Source organism: Myotis daubentonii, chromosome Y (assembly GCF_963259705.1).
Source record: "Myotis daubentonii chromosome Y, mMyoDau2.1, whole genome shotgun sequence".
In the NCBI taxonomy this organism is placed as follows: Eukaryota; Metazoa; Chordata; class Mammalia; order Chiroptera; family Vespertilionidae; genus Myotis; species Myotis daubentonii.
In genome coordinates, this window is record NC_081862.1 from 2,528,135 (window position 1) to 2,545,582 (window position 17,448).

Sequence of the window (17,448 nt, forward strand, 5' to 3'; positions counted from 1 at the left end):
CACACTTGGGGAGGGAAAGGGGCCAGCAGCCTTCCTCAAAAGCACCCTCAGAGCCTGGGGTATGAGGTATGCGGTGCTTACACTTGCCCTGTGGCTGCTGAGGTGCAATTTAGGGCTCATGATGCATCCTCCCTGCAAAGACAGGGCATCTCCCCTGAGTGTGTCGTCTGGTGTCTCATGAGATTGGACTTCTGTGTAAAGCCTCGACCACACTCTCTGCAAACATAGGGCTTCTCCCCTAAGTGTGTTCTCTGGTGTTTGATGAGACTTGACTTATCTATAAAGCCTCGCCCACACTCCCTACACACATAGGGCTTCTCTCCTGAGTCTGTCCTCCGGTGAATGATTAGAGTTGACTTATCTGTAAAGCCTCTCCCACACTCCCTGCACACATAGGGCTTCTCTCCTGAGTGTTTCTCTGGTGTGTGATGAGAGATGACTTCTGTGTAAAGCCTCGCCCACACTCCCTGCACACATAGGGCTTTTCCCCTGAGTGTGTTCTCTGGTGTTTGATGAGACTTGACTTATCTGTAACGCCTCGCCCACACTCCCTGCACAAATAGGGATTCTCCCCTGAGTGAGTCCTCTGGTGTCTGATGAGAGATGACTTCTGTGTAAAGCCTCGCCCACACTCCCTGCACACATATGGCTTCTCCCCTGAGTGTGTCCTCTGGTGTCTGATGAGATGTGACTTCCGTGTAAAGCCTTTCCCACACTCCCTGCAAATATATGGCTTCTCCCCTGAGTGTGTTCTCTGGTGTGTGTCGATATGTGACTTATCATTGAAGCCTTGCCCACACCCTCCATGATTGATTGTTACAATTTTTGACATTCTTACTCCCATAGATAATTTGCCTGTGTTCTTTGGATTTACGTCCTGGCCTGTGCTGGGCTCTTCCTCCATTATTCTCTCACGCTCACTGGAGCTCCCTGTTTGTCTGTTGGGAGGTTTGAAAGAGTCCCCTGAAGGTCTCCTGTGCCTGATCCTTTTAAGCAAAGGTTTGGACGTTCCTTTGACCTCTTGACCTTCAGCTTTGTCATTCCACCCATGTGGACCAGGATGTTGCTGCTGCTGTTGATTCTGATGCTCTGGGCCGGGTTCCCCTGACTGGAAGTGTTTTCCTGCAGGTGCTGCTGGCAGAATCTCAGAGGGGTGATTGAGTTTCACATGTTGGCTGAGGAATGTCTGACTGGAGAAGGCCACAGAGCAGGAGGGACATGTGTGGATCTCTGGCTTTGGTTCTGCTGAAGGAGAAAGTTTTGGTCAGGGCATGTGTGGGCAAGGCTGCCTGTGCCTTACGCTCTGTCTCCTGGTAAGACCTGTCTCCGGAATCATTCTAACTGTGTTGACAGTGCAAGATCTGCCTCCCACAGAGTGTTCCTTCACAGTCTACTTTTATTTTTCTTTGTCTGCACTGCTCTTCTGCAGAAATCCAGAGACCCCATATCAAAAGTCTTTTCTACAGCCCTGGTCAGTTTGGATCAGTGGATAGAGCTTCAGCCTGTGGACAGAAAGGTCGTGGGTTTGATTCCCATCCAGGGCATGTGCCTTGGTTGCAGGCTTCTACCCGGCCCGGGACCTGGTCAGGGATTGTGCAGGAGGCAACAAATCGATGTGTTCCTCTCACATTGATATTTCTCTCTGTCTTTCCCTCTGTCTTTCACTCTCTATAAAAAATAATTGGAAAAATATCCTTGGTAAGGATTGAAAAGAAAAAAGGTCTTACAGATCAAGGACCATCAGAAGCCATTTGACTCCTTATATGGGTTTGACTATCGTGACATTTCCATATACATGTATCTTCTAAGTCATGTTAAAGAGAAAAACCACAGGCCTGGCCAGGTATCTCAGTGGTTGAGCATCAACCCATGAACCAGGTCGTCACCATTTTGATTCCTGGTCAGGGCACATGCCCAGGTTTTGTGCTCTATCCCAGCAGGAGGCAGCTGATACATATTGATATTTCTATCTCTCTGTTCATTTCCCTTCCTCTCTCTCTCAAATCACTAAACATATTTAAAAATAGAGGAACAATAGGCCCCAACTAGCAATTGCTTCTCTCTCAGTTTTCCACAAATCATAAAATGGAAATATGTCTTTCCTCACACAGTATTCCTACTTGATTTCTTTCAGTGTTAGCCTATTTCAAATACACTACAAAGTCCTGTTTCAAAATATCTCCCCAACCATGCCCTAGCCAGTTTGGCTCAGTGATAGAGCGTCACTTTGGCGACTCCAGGTTCCTGGGTTCGATTCTAGTCAAGGGCACGTCCCTTGGTTGCAAGCTCAATCCCCAGCCCTGGTTGGGGTGCCCGTGGGAGACAAGCTATTGATGTTTCTCTCTCTGTCTCTCCCCCTTCTACTCTCTCTCAAAAAATAATCAGTGGAAAAATATCCTTGGGTGAGGATTAACAACAACAACAAAAATATTTCCCCAACCTGCTTCTTACACTCCTGACTCCCGTCCCTCTCCAGCCAGTCCGCCTTCCTCTCTCACTTGGAGTTGAAATAATCTCGGAGGGGATTCCCCACTGAAGTTTATTTTCCAAAAAATTTAACAAAGCATAGTTTTAGAACATGCCACTCTGCAGCTGAAAACTGCTCAATTGTCCCGTCTCACTCAAGAAAGTCCCCAGTATCTCAGCTTGGATCATAGGCACTGTATTTCCAGGCTGCTAGGCATCTGTCCAACCTTTGTTCTTACCTTCTGTACTGAGACTGAGACGGGAGTAGCCCTCAGTCAGCTCAACACCCCACCTCTTTCCTTCCCTGAACCAGCCCCTCCCTCTGCCTGGGACCTTGTGACACAACTGTTGTAACTGTTGTCTCCTGAGAAAGCCTTCCCTTGACCTCTGCAATCCCACACACCCACCTTCCCCTCACACTGATCCCTAGGCACTTGTCCAGGTCCCGTTTTCTCCAAAGCGCTAACCACTGTGTAATATTAAGCACATGCACATATGTCTGCCATTGCTTCCCTCCTTCACCAGCCAGCTGCTCAGGAGCAGTGATTCTGATCATGGTGTTCATCTGTATTTCCAGCTCCCAGAACCCTGCGTGGCACCGCGTAGGAATTCACATGACAAGTCACAAAATAATGAATGAATGCATGTTAACACACACATTTCATTTAGAAATATGCAGTAAATGAAGCAGAAACAGCTAAAGTGTTAGAAAACAAAAACAACAACCCAAAAACAACCACCTTGATGAGAGAGCTGGTTAAGTGCCTGAAACCTTTTTTTTTTTATTTGTTTTGCCTCTAACCCTTTCAGCACTGTATGATGCTGTGTATTTTGTGCATGAAGTATTTTTTAAAATGGAACAAAAATAGGCCCTGGCCAGTGTGGCTCAGTTCGTTGAGCATTGTCCCATTCACCCAGAGGTAGCCAGTTTGATTCCTGGTCAGGGCACATGTCTGGGTGGTGGACTTGATCCCCAGTAGGGATAATGCAGGAGGCAGCAGATTGATATTTCTCTCCCTCTCCCTTCATCTCTGTCTCTAAAACCAATAAAAGCATATCTTTAAAAATTAGAACAAAAATAAAAATATTAAAATTGTTCCTAAGAATCAAAAACCTATGTGATGAGCCATCCATTTCTGAAGCATCTGATTTGAAGCTTTGCTGACTCAAGAGTGGAGTTTACTCTACTTGAGAGTTGGAGCATGAAAACTTCTAAGAATTCTTTCTTTCCATGTTGAAGAAGAGTGGTGCCCACCTCTCCCGGCCACAAGCTCTGTCTTCCACTTGCTGCCCCACTTGATGCCCAGCTTTTGGCCATACTCTTCTCCATACCAGACCAGCAGCTCACAGCCCGTCCTCACGACCCGGCAGGTTCAGTAGAAAATCTGCCTGTGATATTGAAAGGCCACCAGGTTCTGTTCTTGGTCATCCCGGGCGCAGTTCACATACCTGGCGTTGAGGCAGATGAAAGGAAAGAAAACCACAGGCGATGAGTTTCCACTACCTGTCATATTCGTGTCCAGCTCCTCACTGACGCTTAAGGCCCTCAGCACTGATGGCTCCCACACCCATGCTCCTGGGGAAACTTCTGTTCAATGTCCAAGCCACTGTCACAATGTCATGTGAATTCCTGTCTCTAAGTCCTGCTCACAGTGCTCATCCTGCCTAATGCCATTTCCAAAGCCTCATTCCAGACTTCCCCATCAAACCTGGTGACCTCTAGCTTCTCTAAGCTGTAAGTCAGGTTCTGTGTTACACCACAGAACTCGGGGCTTGATCTAGGACTCACATCATTCAACACTCAGTCCAAGTCTACCTTCTCTTCAGAGGCCTTTGTCGAGTCTCCCCACACTTTATTGAAGGCATCATTCAGTTGCCTCCCCCAGGTTCCCACAGAAATGTGGAGGTCTCTCTGTCTAAGAAAAATAACACAGAACAATAGTAGTTTATTCATAATCTGTCTCCCCTGACACAAGGGAGCCCCTCAGGAAAGGGCCATGAGCACTATTACTCTGCAGGCTCCAACACCCAGTTGTAGTTAGAATGAGTTTGGGATGATGTGCTGCCCTCACAGGTTGAGACTATCCTTGGTTCAAGGCTATCTGGGCACTGGGCACTTCTTGAAAAATAGGAAAATTAGAGTTAAATGTTTATGAAATAAAATGTTTCATGTCCGTCTGCAGTAAGTCCTCCCTAGGGTCATGGATTGTGTAATCTGTGTAAGTAATGAATTCCTTCCTCCAAACTGGAACATAGTAGGTGTTTAACTAATGTCCATTAGATAAATCACAGAGTAATACAGGATCCTCAAGGATTTCCCAGTCAGTGCCTAAACCAGAGACTTCTATTTTGAGGACATATGCTATACTTTTACATCCTTTTTTCCTAAATGTCTCTAGATGTTAAAGATCACTGTATGGAGAAAAAAGGGGAACAGAGAACTGAGGGAGACCATTAGGGAGGCATGATGGGAAGGACAGACATGTGGGTTGTGAGGCATGAGTATCCTCTTTAGCACCCAGAAGCCTAGTGACCTTACCTCATCCAGTTGGCCTGAGATGTATCCTTTCCATCCACATACTCATAGCAGTTTCTCCCTTTGGTGATCTGCATTTCAGGAAAAGAAGTTAAAGGCCGTGTGTGTGTGTGTGTGTGGTTGTGTGTATATAATAGAAGAATTACTTTAATCTACTGTCATCAAATCTCTTTCAGCCTGCATGGTGATTCAACTGCCAATGGTGATCACAGGATATTTTTCTTACTCATCATCTACACGTCGGAGTCGATTTGTCCACTAAGCAGGAGCCCCACAAGGGAGGAGTCTGTACCACTTTGCTCCCATTTACCCTCTGATCCTTAGAGAGGAGCTCCATGTTCATGCAAAGTCCGCCCAGTACACAGAGCTAACTAACCATATGGTCCCCATCCATGTCCTAGCATGTAGAAGGTGGGGGCCCCCCAAGCCACAGGAGGGACGGGGAAGCCAGAGGACAGAGAAGAGGTAAACTTCTCACCAGCCAGGAGTAGCCGCTGTTGGCTGTGGCTTCATCTTCTGTGACCTGACCCTCATAAGGGCCAAAGTGCAGGCCCTCGGGCAGATCACATTCCTCATTCCACACTCCAAGCCCAGCCTCAGGGATGCCTGATGGTCCGATTCTCAACCCAGGGGGCAGAGTGAGGGCTGAGCGGTTGGCATGCCCCTTGTCCGCGGCACTGTCTTTTACAAACGTAGGAGGCCCATGCACAGCACAGCTGTCAATGAAGAAGTTCTGACACTTCTCACAATCTGGAGGCAAGAGCAACAGGGAAGAGGGAGGGTGCAGTGCATGTTCCTGGACATGAAGGGCTTTGGAAGGAGCTCACATCTTTGAGCCTCAATCCTGTACTCCTGGTCATGAGAGGAAGGGAATGATTTGGGCACCCAAAGACCAAGTGAAATTCTTGCATCAAGACATAACATGTTCCTTGGTGAGGGTGAGCTTACATAGGTAGTCATCGTCCTGGGGCTCGCTGACCTCTTGGTAGACACAACACTTCCTCTCTCGTAGGCTATACATCTTCACTTCGATCTCCTTTCTCCTGAGGTCTACATGGGAGAAGGGCAGGTGACTGAGGGGATGAGGTCTGGAACATTAGTCCCTATCTTATCAGAAAACACACAATGTCCAACCATGAAATGATTGCCTGTTCTATTATAGTATGTGGTATTTTCCTCCATTAACTAAAAGACTAGCACTCCACACTGACTATTGGTGGCTGATTCAATTTTAGTTTCTAGATGATCCCATTATGAGGTTCAACCTCCCAAGCTTTGGTCATTCATAAAGTATGTATTGAGGGAACATTATGTGTTAGGCACTGAGTAAAGACCTGGGCACACAACACCAAGAGAATATGGTTGCTATTATCACAGATGGATTTATTGGACAACTTGCATGTGTCGATTGTTTAAGATTTAATTTAATGCTATCAAACTATATGTGACCCATGTTTCCTTATGTTCACTTTACACATTAGCATTCAGGAGCTCAGAGAGTTGGTAAGATTAGCTCAAAGCTTCAGTGCTAACTCCAGTTTCAAATCCAGGCCTATGCAAAGTCCACCCCACATACCTAGGCTATACTGATTAGCCTTTCTAGAAGAATTAGTGGAACTGAAATCTCCAAATTATGTAACTTACCCAATTTCGATCTAGGGTGCTGTCCAGAGGGACTTGCTTCTCCAGGAGGGGGCACTGGTTTCTGAGTCTGCTCTGAGCCACTTGTGGTCAACAAATTTGCTGTTCCTGACAATTCCTTCAAAGTAGACTCATTACTTAATGACGTCCTGGACTTTGCGTTCAATGTGGAAGTCCCATATTAAAAGGTAACATGCATTTATTTAATTATGTAGGGTTTATGATATATTTTCACATACATGACTTCAATGAACACTTCAACAACTCTGAAATACCTGGGAAGTATGAATATTAGAGGAAAAAGAAATGGCCAATGTGGGTTGTGAATTGAAGACTAGAAACCATGCCTTAAGGACCTTTTTTTTTAATAGAACAGTGAGAGTGAAAGATACTGGTAAGAAAATAAGTCATAGTTGGGCCCTAACCAGTGTAGCTCAGTTGATAGAGTGTCAGCCTGCGGATTGAAGGGTCCTTAGTTCGATTCTGATCAAGGGCCAGTGACTTGGTTGCAGGATCCTCCTCCCTGGCCCATGCCCTGGTCTGGACTTATGCAGGAGGCAACCAATCAATGTGTCTCTCACATTGATATTTCTCTCTGTCTCTCCCTCTCTCTTCTATTCTCCCTAAAAATCAATGAGAAAATATCCTTGGGTGAGGATTAAGAATAAAAAAGAAAGAAAGAAAAATAGTTGGCAGAGCCCTGGCTGGTGTAGCTCAGTTGGTTGAACTGAAGGGTTGCCGGTTCCATTCCCAGTCATGGTACATGTCCTGGTTACGGGTTAGATCCCAGGTGGGGGTCTGTGTAGGAGGCAACCGATCCATGTTTTTCTCTCTCACTGATGCTTCTCTCCCTCTCCCTTCCTCTTTCTCTCTAAAATCAATAAAAACTTATATTTTGCAAAAGAAATGGCTGGCAGAAACCTATCGGGAAAATAAGGAAAATTATGCTAAAACTAGAGACCCAGTGCACGAATTCATGCACCAGCGGGGTCCCTCATCTTGGCCTGTGGGATCAGGCCAAAACTGGCTCTCCGACATTCCCCGAGAGGTCCTGGATTGCGAGAGGGCACAGGCTAGGCTGAGGGACCCCACTTGGGCACGATCCGGACTGGGGAGGCACGCGGGAGGTTGGCCAGCTGGGGAGGAACCGCAGGAGGACTCCAGGGTGTGTCCGGCCATCTCCCTCAGTCCAGATCAGCTGGACCCCAGCAGCAAGCTAACCTATAGGTCAGAGCGTCTTCCTCCTGGTGATCAGTGCACGTCATAGCAACTGGTCTACCGGTTGACTGTCTGCCCCTTGGTGGTCTGTGCACATCATAGCGAGCATTTAGTGGCATTAGCATGTCATCATCATATTATGCTTTGATTGGTTGAACGGGCGACTGGACACTTAGCATATTATATAGGATGTGCAAATTACTATATCACGGGAAGAATACTTGTAATTAGAGTAGTTGGATCCCACCAATTCTGTTTGAATAAGGTTGTGCTACTAGCTAGTTCTCTTCATTTTTCCCGACCTATAACATGCTAATTCTTAATGTTATAATGAACATGACATATAACGGTGTTCACCAAAGTGTTCTGTGAGCTCTTTGGTACAGTGTGAAAATCAAATTACAGTCCTGCTATCAATGTACCTCTCAGTCGTCTCTGTATTTGAAATCACATGTAAATTATCTTCATTATTTTTTGACCCTATTCTAGTTTAATTTGTAAATTTTAAAGCACTCTTTCAGCCAACATTCAGGGGCCCTCAGGGACCCTGAGCTGGGCCTGGGACTTCTGGAAGAGAAAAACCTGCTGTGAACCAAAGAGCTCACAATACAGATGTAGGCAGGGGGAGCAAATGATTCAAACAAGATGACACTGTCCTAATTAGAGCTCAGAGAAAGAAGCCATGCTTCTTACTGGAATGAGCATTCAAAACCAGTTCCAGATGGATGAGCTTCTATTGAATAGTGTGTCATCTCTATGAAGTTCTTAAGTCACTTTATTTATTGTTTCTCAATTGTCAAACCTGAAGCTCCCCAGAGTTGAGAGATGCTTTCTTTTATTTGACCAGGAGGCTCTGATGCTGGGGTTCCTATGTCCTTCTTCATGGGGGAACATGCACCATGCAAACTGGCTATATGTCAGTAAGCTTCCGCGAGTCGGAAGTCTTAGTGCATCTCTCACGGCAGCATAGTGTTTGGAATCATCAGTCAGTGAAAGACGTAATCATGTATGGATAAGACAGTGGAAACTGCATGAAACTATGGACATTTTAATGAGCTTGTAAGTGTTTTAGAGATGAAGCTATGGATTAGAGTGCATGCCCACCAATACTGTGATCTCAGACATATAATCAAACACTTGTATATGTCTGAAACCTCAGTTTCCTCATCAGAAATGGTGGTAGTTATAGTACCTACCTCATAGGGTTGTGGTAAGGTTTAAGTTAGTTTATTCACGTAGAATTCTTAGAGTCTGAAGCATTGTGAATATAAAACCCGTGGCAGCTACTATTGTAGCTGATGTTATTAACGACTGAGATGATATTGGGCATTTTGTTGAAGAGGTCAGGAAAGAAAGGTGGCAGTTTCTAGGATGCACTCTGAGTTTTTCTCCTCTTCCCTGCATTTGCATCCAGGAGGAAGAATTTCTTTTCAACAGGATTTGGGGAATACTCACCTTCTGATGTTTATTCTGTTCCACTCTGAAGGCCACCCAAGAAGGTTTAGCTAAAAGATGGTGAGAAATCAATAATACATATAATTTCAGAGAGGAAGGGAGAGGGAGAGGGAGAGAGAGAGAAACATCAAAGATGATAGAGAATCATGGATTAGCTGTCTCCTGAACACCCCACAGCAGGGATCGAGCGCACAACCTGGGCATGTCCCCTTACTGGGAATCGAACTGCGACTTCGTGGTTCATAGGTCGATGCTCAATCTCTGAGCCACGCCTGCCAGGTGAGAAATCATTTTTGGTTGGTAATTATTTCAAAATCTGGGGATTATTATTTTTTCAGAGTCTGAATCAGAGAGTGATCTAAGGACAGAACAAGGATGATTGGAAAATGTTTTTTGATGTTTCATTAGGCTTATGCTTTTATTAGGAGCATCAGCTAATTTTCTTAAAATGTTTAAAAATAGACAAAACCCCATCTGTACTTCATCCTCTGTTCAATATATATATATTTAAATTGGCCTAGCCGTGGATGGGCGGCTCAGTTGGTTGGAGTATTGTCTTGTACACCACAAGGTTTCAGGTTTGATCTGTATTGGGGTGTACACGGGAGGCAACGGATAACGGATAAATGTTCCTCTCTCACATTGATGTTTCTGTCTCCCTTTCTGTCTCTCTCCTTTCCTCCCTCTAAATTCAATGAATATCCTTGGGTGAGGATTTAAAAATAAAATTGCCCTAAACAGCAAAAAATAAAAAAAATTGGCCTTTCATGACACAAATATAATGACAGTCAAGTAATTGCAAAGAATCTCTACTCTGCTACCTGGCCCTTTCTCCTCTCAGCCTTCTGTCTTCACACTGGCCTTGTCCAGTCCAATGGCACCAGGACCACCTTGCCTCCTTTCTTTCTTATCCTTCCTCCTTTGCACATGTAGACTGTGCCACCTTTCCTAATCACTAGATTCTGATCAGCATCACAAGGTCTTAGGAACAAAGACTCAGGTCTAGTCACCACAGAAACAGAGTTTCGGGCAAGTTAGAGATAACGTCGTGACTTCAGCTATGTTCCAACCTCAGACCCTACCAACCAGACTTTCATGAAACCTGGCAGATGATGCCATGGCTGACATGAAACCTGATACAATAGTGAACTACTTCCTACCCTGGCCCACAACCCAACCCCCTAACTACCATGAGTAATACTTTTCCCATATGTCCCCATGCAGGTCTTAGAGCACTGCTCACCCGTCAGACCTTCCTCCTTCTATGTGATGACAACTCTTCTGAATTAGTTATTTTTTACTCACTTTTATATTTTTGTATACTTGTTTGTTAATGTTCTATATCTATATAATTATATTATTATTCTTTATTTTATTTTATATTTTGTTGATCTGTTTCTTACCAGTTTGTAAGTACTCGATGAATTAGGTTATTACATTTGTTCCTCTTTTTTCCCCCCATAACTCCCCTCTTCCCAGTTCCCACCCCACCCTCCACCCTCACTCGCCACCCACTGACCTCATCCATAGGTGCACGTTTTTTGTCCAGTTTCTTCCCGCATCTCCCATACCCCTTTCCCCCCAAGAATAGTCAGTCCATTCCCTTTCTATGTCCCTGATTCTATTGTGATCACCAGATTATTTGTTCACTTGATTCTTAGATTCACTTGTTGATAGATGCATGTTTGTTGTTCATAATTTGTATCTTTACCTTTTTTCTTCTTCTTCCTCTTCTTAAAGGATACCTTTCAGCATTTCATATAATACTGGTTTGGTGGTGATGAACTCCTTTAGTTTTCCTTATCAGTGAAGCTCGTTATCTGACCTTTAGTTCTGAATGATAGCTTTGCTGGATAAAGTAATCTTGGTTGTAGGTTCTTGGTATTCATCACTTTGAATATTTCTTGCCATTCCCTTCTGGCCTGCAAAGTTTCTGTTGAGAAATCAGCTGACAGCCGTATGGGTATTCCCTTGTAGGTAACTGAGTTTCTTTCTCTTGCTGCTTTTAGGATTTTCTCTTTGTCTTTTGCTCTTGGCATTTTAATTATGATGTGTCTTGGTGTGGTTCTCTTTGGATTCCTTTTGTTTGGGTTCTCTGCGCTTCCTGGACCTGTAAGTCTATTTCTTTCACCAGGTGGGGGAAGTTTTCTGTCATTATTTCTTCAAATAGGTTGTCAATATCTTGCTCTCTCTCATCTTCTGGCACCCCTATAATTCTGATGTTGGTACGCTTGAAGCTGTCCCAGAGGCTCCTTACACTATCTTCATATTTTCAGATTCTTTTTTCATTTTGCTTTTCCAGTTGTGTGTCTTTGGCTTCTTCGCATTTTGAATCTTTGACTTGATTCTTGTGCTCCTCTGGTCTGCTGTGGGGTGTCTGTACAATATTCTTTATTTCAGTCAGTGTATGCTTAATTTCTAGTTGGTTCTTTATCACAATATCGAGGATCTCATTAGATTTCTTGAGAATCTCACTACATTTATCGGCGGTCTAACCAGTCTTTTCGAGGGCCTTACTCAGTTTATCGGCAGCTTCTAGACAGTTCTTGAGAGACCTTAAAAGTGTGGTTTTGAGCTCTATATCTTCCATTTCTGACATTTGCATCCTGTTTCTTTGTCTCCGCATTTTTTTATCTTTTCTTGGTGCACCCCCTAGTGGTCTTTGTGCGTAGTCTTGTTGTAGTTAAGCCTTGATTGTTGTTGGTTGGCAATACCAGGGGTGATTTGACCTCCAGGCTAACTGGCCATGAGAGTGAGCTGTGTCTGCAGTGGGAGAGCTTCTGTGCTGGATCTCTAGGGCGGTGCTAATCTAGCGTTTGCCTGAGGCTATGCGGCAAACGGCTCTGCGCAGGGCTTGGGCGGGGCGGGTCCCCGGGGATCTACAGGGCGGGCCGGAGTGAACAGTTATGGCTGCTCTCAGTTCCGTCCCTAGGGGCTCTGCCTCACAGAGTCCCAGCAACCGCTGCAAACCTCGGAGAGAAAGCTGCCTTCGAGTTCCGACCGAAGCCAGACAGTCCTGCTTCTCCCGTTTGAATCTGGGTCCCTAGAGACTCGCCCGGATCTGGAGCTCCAAGTCAGAAACTCCCTCCCGATTGAAAACAACAACCGCGCCCTCCGCCGTTAGCCCGCTCCGCCCGCACTCCATACCTGAGTATTTCACTTCAGCTCTGCGCCTCCTCTGAGTCTGGGTATGATATTCTCTTTCCTCCTAGTTGTAGAATTTCCACTCAGCCAGCCTTCCTGTGGTTCTGGATGATGTCCGTACTGTCTTTTAGGTGTACCCTTGAATTGGTTGTTCGAGGCAGCAATCTCCTGCTTTTAACCTATGCCTCCATCTTGGTTTCCAGCCTTTATTTTATTTTATTTTTCCATCACCATTTATCGCCTTCTACTATTATTTTTTAATCCTCACGTGAGAATATATGTTTATTGATTTTAGAGAGAGAGGAAGAGAAAGAAAGAGAGGGAAACATAGATGTGAGAGAGAAACATCGATCACTTGTAGCCCATACACACCCCGGCTGGGGGTGGAACCCAAAACCTTTTTGGTGTATGGGAGGATGCTCCAACCAACTGAGGCACCGAGCCATGGCTATTTATTTATTTTTATTTTGAAAGAATGTTTATTAAAGCTGGGGACAGTGAAACAAGGAAGGACTTAGGATAGAAGCAGCAGCAGGAGAGAGCCTAGGCTGGGCTGCTGTGTTGCTCTAGAAAGGTTAAAGGAAAGAATTCAGCCTAGGCGGGCTGCTTTGGCTCATTGGAAAGTCATAGCAAAGGGGCCTTGGAGCCAGGTTCAGGGGGTTAGCCTGAATGACCTGCCACTGCCCATACTCTCTGGTGCAAGTCTCCTGGGTCTCTTAGTTTAGGAGATGCACACCTAGTGGGGGGGGAGTAGAGGGGAAAGGGTGAGGGGTGTGTGTGCTCCCAGAGAGAGAACAGCTTAAAAAAATTATATATATATATATATATATATATATATATATATATATATATATATCCTATCTAATAAAAGAGAAACATGGTAATTGGCATACGACCACTACCCTTCCCATTGGCTAATCAGGGCATTATGCAAATTAACTGCCAGCCAAGATGGCGGCCGGCAGCCAGGCAGCTTGAAACTAACATGAGGCTTGCTTGCTTCAGTGACAGAGGACTCCAACGTTCCCCGCCTGCCGCTGCAGGCCTCTGACCTGCAACTCTAAGCAACTATGTAACAAATATAGAAGCTAAACAAAACCCCAGAAACCTGCTTTAGTCCTGGGCTTCAGCCAGCAGGATCACAGCATTGTAAGCAAAGGCCAGAAACCTACTTTCAGCAGTGGAGGCCTAAGAGCTGGAGCCAAACCTCAGAGCTAAAGCTGGCCCAGAATAGAAAAAAAAAGAAAAAAAGGAGTGGTTGGGAGCTTCAGTCACCCCCAGCCTGAAAACAGCCCTCAGCCCCTCACCCAGACTGGCCAGGCACCCCAGTGGGGTCCCCCACCCTGATCCAGGACACCCTTCAGGGCAAACCAGCCAGCCCCACCCATGCACCAGGCCTCTATCCTATATAGTAAAAGGGTAATATGCCTCCCAGCACCAGGATCAGCGGAGCCGAGAGTCCTCCCGGCACCGGGATCAGTGTGACGGGGGCAGCGCCCAAACCCCCTGATCGCCCTGCGGCTCTGTGTGTGACAGGGGCCGGGGCAACAACCCCCCAGCCTCCACACGGGCCCTGCTCTGTGTGTGACGGGGTAGAGCCATAACCTCCCCATCGGCCCTGCCCTGAGTGTCAGATTGGCTGCGCCCCAACACCCTGATCAGCCTTGCTCTGTGGTGATAGAGGGCAGCACCCCAACCCCCTGATGGGCCCTGCTCTGTGCATGACAGGGGGCAGCGCCCCAACCCCCTGATTGTCCCTGCTCTGTGCGTGACAGGGTACAGAGGCCCAACCCCCCTGATAGGCCCTGCTCTGTGAGTGACAGGGGGTGTTGCCGCAGCCTCCCCATCGACCCTGCCTTGAGTGTGACAGGGGGCGGTGCCCCAACCCCCCAATCGGCCATACCCTGAGCGTGACTGAGGGTGGCATCGCAACCTCCCGATCGCCCTGCTCTGTGCATGACAGTGGGCGGCTCCCCAACTCCCCAATCAACCCTGCTCTGAGCCCAACCAGGGGCTGCACCTAGGGATTGGGCCTGCCCTCTGCCACCCGGGAGCAGGCCTAAGCCAGCAGGTCGTTATCTCCCAAGGGGTCCCAGACTGTGAGAGGGCACAGTCTGGGCTGAGGGACCCCGCCCCCCAATGCACAAATTTTTGTGCACTGGGCCTCTAGTATATATATACTAGAGCACTGTTGCAAGAAATTTATAAATTTATGTACCGGGAATGGCGGGGGGGTGGGGGCGGGGGTGGGCGGGGGATTCCTCAGCCCGGCCTGTGCCCTCTGTGCCTCTGACAGTCTGGGAGCCCTGCGATCCATCGCCTTCAGAGGGAGGACTGGTTCAGCAGCCCCAGCTGTGCATTGGTGGCCTGGGCCTCCCTCTTTGGGGTGACGGGGAGCCCCCATTGATCACCCAGTGGCTAGTGGCCTGGGCCTTTCTCTGCAGGGCATCATGGGGGATGGTGGGGCCGGACCAATTGTGTTTCACAGGCCTTGGCTGGCCTGACGCCAGTGTGTGTCATAGCCTGGTCATCTGGCCGGTCCTTCAGCTGGTCCTCCCTGGATTTGCATATTATGGTTTTATTATTGTAGATTTAGGGGGTGGGTCTGGGTGAAGGTGAGAAAAGGGGGAGAAATGGGGGAACCTCTGTGATAGTGTCAACACTAAATCTGTATATAATTATTGTTACACATTGAAAGAGGTTCTATGACCCTGGCTAGTGTGGCTGAGTGGTTGAGCCTCGACCTATGAACCGTGAGGTGGGGGGCCGGCAGGAGGCAGCGATGGAGGTTTCTCTCTCTCTCTCTCTCTCTCTCTCTCTCTCTCTCTCTCTCTCTCTCTCTCTCTCTCTTTCTCTCTATCTCTCTCTGTAAAATAAATGATTCATAGAAAGTGGTTTATGTGAACAGCCTCTGGTGTGTAACTGCTCTGCCTCTTGCTCCTCCCCGGTAACTCCCGAGAGGTCGCCCGACCGACACCGGGTCGGGGTCAGGCACCTGCGCGCCCTCCGCCCGCACCTCGCGGCCTCGGGGTCCACTCGTCATCCGAGTCCTCGGAGTCCTCCGCCCCGTGCCTGGCTGTCCTCCCGCGGCGACTCATGAAGGCGGGTCGAGGGGCCCTGAGACCTGGAAGGAGAGAAAGAAAGTGTCTGTCCTGCGGGCGAAGAGCTGAGGGACGAAGAGCAGAGCCAGCGCCGGGCGGGGCGGAGACCGGGCCCTGGACGGAGCCCCCCAACCCCCCGCGGCCCCGCCACCCCCTCCCGGTAACGGATGCTGAGCAGCACCTCGTAGTTGCTCTCCACGTTCTGGTGCCCGGCTCGCTCCCAGGCGCCCATCTGCGCCCCCTCCTCCTGGGAGAAGTAGACCGACACGTCCCTGCAGGCGACCCTGGGCTGGAGGAGAGACCGTCCGTCCGTCCGTCCGTCCGCCCCGGCCCGAGGGGGGGCGGCCCGCCTCCACCCCGTCCCCACCCCCGTCCCCACCTCCACCCCCGTGGACCCCCTAACCTTGGGCATGTGCCCCGCTCTCCCCGCCTACTCCTCGGGGCGGTCCTGCTGGTCCTTGTCGGGTTCATGGTGCCGACAGCCCAGTCCCAGCTGGAGGCCCAGTGCCTGTGTGGGGAGGAGGCGCTGACGAACCCGCTCCCGCCACAGGACAGACCGGGACCAGGACCAGGTGGCCAGGGCCGCGGCCATTGAGACCAACCAGGGGGGGCCTCCTTCCCGCGGCGGCTGGGGCGGTCTCAGGGGGAGACTGAGGGGCGCGGTCGGGGGACTGGGGAGGCGGAGGGGAGTCTGAGGGGCGCGGTCAGGAGTCTGAGGGGAGGGGTCCGGGTGGGGACTGAGGGACGCGGTGGGGGGTGTGAGGGGCCCGGTGGGGGGGGGGGGTCTTAGGGGCTTGGTCGGGGAGGACTGGGGGCGCGGTGGGGGGTGTGAGGGGCGCGGTCACGAGTTTGAGGGGCGTGGTGGGGGGGACTGAGGGGCGCGGTAGGGGGTGTGAGGGGCGCGGTGGGGAGTTGAGGGCCCTGGGGGTGGAGGTGGAGGCGCCCTGACGTTGGGGGGGCTGTGCCGGGAGGAACCGGTTTCGGGAATGGCACCCGCGATCCCGGAGCAATGCACGCGGGAGGAGGCGCCTCAAGGGGCAGAGACGTCACCGGCTGAGGATACGGGCCCACAGGACAGGATCCGGGTCTTTCTGGCCAGGAACCTTGGGGAGCTCGGGTGAGAGGATTTGGGCTCCTGCACAGAGATTTGGGGTCTCAAGGACAGGCTTCAGGGTTTCGGGTCTCGGAGGTGGGGATTTGGTCTTTCTGGGGTGCCGTGGTTAGGGAGCCCAGGCTCGGGGTGTGCTGGGTCTGAGCTTTGGGGGATTGAGCGTCCCTCTGGGCGCGGAGCCCGGGGGTCCTCCGGGTTAGCGGACTTGGGTTGCCTGGAGGCTGACAGAGTGGGAGCCTCTCGGGAGGACACCCCGGGTCTTCGGCTGGGGGTTGAAGGCCGGCGGCAAAGGGGTTCCCACGCGAGGCACCCGTTTTCCTGTCCGTCTCCCTGCCACGCTGCGCACCTGGCCGAGGTCCCCTCCAACCCACGCGCTCCCTGCCGCGCGCTCCCGCCCTCAGGCGGTGTGAGGCTGGGGGAGGGGGAGCTTCCCGCGCCCAGAGCGTCAGAGGCAGCCGCCAATCAGTGATGCAGTCACAGGGCCCTGCCTGCCCATGGGCGGTCAGAAACGCGGAAAGGGCGGGGCGCAGGGTGCAGCCTTCCTGCCAGTCAAGGGCAGAATCTTGTGGAAAGAGCCCGCCTTCCGCCCTCAACCCCTGGTGGCGATTGACTACCCAGGGTCCTGCGAGTGTCTGTCAAGAAGCTTTCAGCGGGGCGCGGCTGGGCGGTGTCCAGGGCTCGGATTCCTGTGGTTTCGCGGAGGGACCCCAGGAGCCCGGAGCCCCCCTCCCGGGCAGGTGTTGGGGTGACACATCCTTCCTGCCGCCTGACCCAGT

The 17,448-nt window shown here is 49.5% G+C and overlaps 1 pseudogene; it reads right to left on the reverse strand.

Annotated features, from left to right (window-relative positions):
- Positions 1–903: 903 nt before the first annotated feature.
- Positions 904–16,153, reverse strand: LOC132225624 (histone-lysine N-methyltransferase PRDM7-like; annotated as a pseudogene).
- Between the last annotated feature and the right edge of the window lie 1,295 nt (positions 16,154–17,448).